Consider the following 3,919-nt stretch of genomic DNA (forward strand, 5'->3'; position numbering starts at 1 on the left):
CAGGGTCCTTGCCCTTGTCTTCAGTGTTCTAGTTCAGTTCCCTGGGATATGGTGAGTGAGAAAAAGCTGTATTGTCCACAAGGTGATCATGAAACACAGGTAGATGCTCAAATTGTCATCATTCATGATCACAGAAATTATTTCAGACTCTAGCTAAATGCATAAAAAAGCCCAAAAAATAATCCTGAGGAGACGAGCTAGATCCAAGAGCAGATCCTTCACCGCTGAATTGTTCAGTATCTCTGAGCCCTCATGCTCCACCATATCGATCACCTCCATTCCTTCCCCTGTTGATGAGGCCACAAATGACTCCTCCATTTCCTCCCACTCTGTAAATGAGGGAAAAAGGGAACAACATTGGCTTTCTTCTTGTTCACTTCTTTCATACTTCAAGGCTTTTTGCCTCTGCGTCCCTCCTATTTTATTTTCCCTGCTTTCTAAACTTTCAAATTCTCTTCACCTTCACTGTATGTCCATTTCCTCCTTCACCCCAAGCAGCTTTTCATTTGTACCTCTTTCCTCTCTCTGCTTCTTTTGTCCTTTTCTTGTTTCTGTGATTCTGATTTTGAAATATTTTCTTTTAGTAATCACTTTTTCCTCACTCCACTTTGCATCTCATGTTTTTCTCCTTTCCTGTATTTTCTATTACAAAAGTTACCCCAGATACATTATTTTATCTTTTCAGGGCCATGACTATAGCAGTAGGCTGTAATAGCCCTTACAAGCCTTGACTAGAGCCTTTACCTGAATTCCATGGGTCTGAGAGCTGCATTTAACTCTGGTCTGGGTCTCAGATCTCTATTTGGTCTGTTGTAAATATACTTTTCTCCAGCTCCATTTCTATCACAGCTGTGCCTGGACCCTGCTGTTGTGGATCCTGACCTGCAAATTGACCTCCTGGTTTGACCTTGAATGTGCCTTGTCACTACAGACTTGCTTGATAGTCGTGGGACTGTGTCTGACTCTATTTTCTTTCGTTATTTCACCCTGGTCTCCAGGCGTGTCCTGGACCTTTCCCTTCCGATTTGGCAGGGTGTGAGGGGACAGCTGAGACAGGAGGCTGCAGTCAGGGCTGCTGGTGATCTAAGAGGCCTTAACAGCTGTGACTGGCCTGAACTTGTGTGTCCCTCATGTCCTCTGCCCCATGTGAGAGTAGGGTTGGGCCCTCACTGGACTGTGTCTGACCCTGGCCACCATCACCTGGTTTGATCCTCGCATTGACTGGTATTCCTCCTTGAACTAGAATTTGTCTCAACATTATGGAGCTCCCTGGTGACCTCTTGTCTGATCCTGACTGCCATCCCCTGGCCTGTCCTGTTTAGGCCTGTGGGACGGCCTTGCTATCCCACTCCTTTGGATGGCCTTGCCATCCCACTCCTTTGCAGGCTCCCTATTCCTAAGGGGTCATCTGACCTCTGCTTCCCCTTGACATATATCTTGTTGTTCCTTCTCTGATTTTCTTTTTACAAAAAGAATTTTTTTTTTTCTTCTGTGTCCACACTTAATCTCATTTCCTGCCCTTAGCTACTCTCCAAGCCCCTTATTTCTCATCCTCTCTCTTCAGCCCATCCTCTCACCTGCTGTGGGACTGCTTTCCTCTTCCTGTTCATCCTCAGCAGTGCGAATCATGCTCTGCTGACTTTTCACTGGTACTGAGCAGTAAGTGGCTGGGAACAAACTCATCAGATAGATGGCAAACCCCAGGAAAATTATCAGGGTGGCATTAACCCTCATCTTATTTTGCTGTCTAGCACAAGACACTTTTCAGGTAATGCAGTCTGGACATAACTACCACCACGGTATTGTTTGGGGCACATTGTGACATCGTGACACCATCTAACATACAAAGGTGTTGCATGCTTGTTAGGCAGAAACAATGTGGACTTTCACCCTGTGTAACTAAGAAGACTCTAAAGCAAGGAAAGAGTGTGAAAGCTTTTAGGAATAATTGAAAAAAAGTATGTCTCTGCTAAAAGTTAAAAAAAGTATGAGGGGATAGGATCATAACAATAGGACACTACCTAATGTGAAAAAATCACGCTTAATCCTGAATATTTCTGTATCTGACAACTAACTGAAACTGAACAAGAAATGTTCTATAAAACTGGTAGAAGTGGAGTGGAAAATGTAATGAATTTCCCACTTCAGTGCTTAAGCAGTTATTTGTAATTTGTGCTGTTCAGCTCAAACAGCCTTAGTAAATAGACATGAATTTTTTTTTTTAAATCCAGTTCGAATGACAAGCATGTGTTTTAAATGACCTCTAGATGGTGATCTAACAACATCAATGTAGAAACAACTCATCTTGCAAAGCACTTATTCTACAGAGGAAAAAACCCATCTCATGTCTTATTAACCTTTACCACTGACTTTGCCAGACCAAATTGCCCACTCTAATTAAATTTCTGTCCAGACTGCATTTTAGAACTCTGATGATGACTTTTCACCATATAGTGTAGAAGGCAATTTTCTAGTTATTTTCAAACTCACATTTAAACCCAACTATTATTTGCTATACCAAATCTCTTTCATACTCCTGAAATTTACATACAGATTTATGTTAAGATCCCTTGGATTCTACTTTCATTTTGTTTGATTTTGTGCTGATTTTCATTTGTGTTGGTTTTGTTTGGAGGGTGTTTTTGGTGGTCTCGAGGGGTGGTTGTAATTTCTCGTTTGTGGGGTTTTTTCACCTTCTCTACTATTAGCAATGGTCCTTTCATTCAAGCTCTTCACATTTATTTTCTAGATGCCCAAAAGCCAGGTTGAGGGATTAGCTTATCAAATCAAGATAATAATTAGCCCGGGCCTATGATGGTTACTACAGACTTAAGATTTCTACACCAGGTCTCCAAGAAATTCAGCGATCTTTTTTCCTGCTTGTCTTGAGAAGATTTTACATTCAGCCCAGAAAGTGCTCTTTAGAAATAAACATCAGGAGGTTAGAAGAAAAAATTTTCAGATGTACCCATTGAGTGTAATTGTTGAATGTTACATTCAACAAAGAAATAATGTGTTTGGCTGTAAAACTTCTGCTCTACTGGCTCCTAATGAATGGTGTAAAAATACCCAGTCCAATACACTGGGTGTCAGTAGGGATGTACTCTAACACAGGAGTAGGACAGAAGCTTCAACAGATCTGCATCAGAAAGGGTAAGAGGGAGTGGGACTGGAATTTTCAGTCCTGCAGAGCAATTAGTAAAGCAACTTCAAGGGGCATATTCCCTACAGAGATCTCTGCAGCTGAAGTAATCTGTACCCAAATCAGCATAAGATTGTATTTCAAAGTGTTCTGCATTCCTCACAGGGAGTGTGGGATACTTTCAAGTCCTCACCTGCCCCTCTGAAATTCTTTATTTCACTGAAGTAGGTAAGTAAATAGATGCTAGATGTGAAAACTCTTACTATGACTGAGGTCATGATGACATATTAATTCTGGCATAAGCTCGCACTCTGCCTCAGCAAGGGCTCCTGCCACTGGATGCTTGCTCCTACATCTTTTCCTTTGCTGACACTAATGCTGGTGTGGCTCAGTTAACAGGGTGTATTAGGTGACAAAACAATTTTAAACACAGGTTTTACTAGATCACTTTTCTATTGGGTGGGTTTCCGATGCAGTTAACTGTGCAGTCACATAAATGCTACTCTGCAGTGAGCCAGCAGAAACAAAGGATTGGGGTGGGACAGAGGAAGGCTGGACTGCCCTTTACTGAGTGATGGACACTCCAAATTCAAAAGAAGCCATGGCCTTGAAAAGAAACAGTGACTACGTAATCCTTGCTCTAGTACAGAGAGTTCTGACTCCTGTTTTGCTTTGTTTGTGGTTATGTGTGCTCCCTAGAAAAGTATATATAATTAAAATAGGAAAAGGGTGAAATGCAAAATAAGAAGATTTAAGCTTTAAAAAGAAAGATTTAAG

The sequence above is a fragment of the Haemorhous mexicanus genome, chromosome 2 (genome assembly GCF_027477595.1).
Source record: "Haemorhous mexicanus isolate bHaeMex1 chromosome 2, bHaeMex1.pri, whole genome shotgun sequence".
Taxonomy (NCBI): domain Eukaryota; kingdom Metazoa; phylum Chordata; class Aves; order Passeriformes; family Fringillidae; genus Haemorhous; species Haemorhous mexicanus.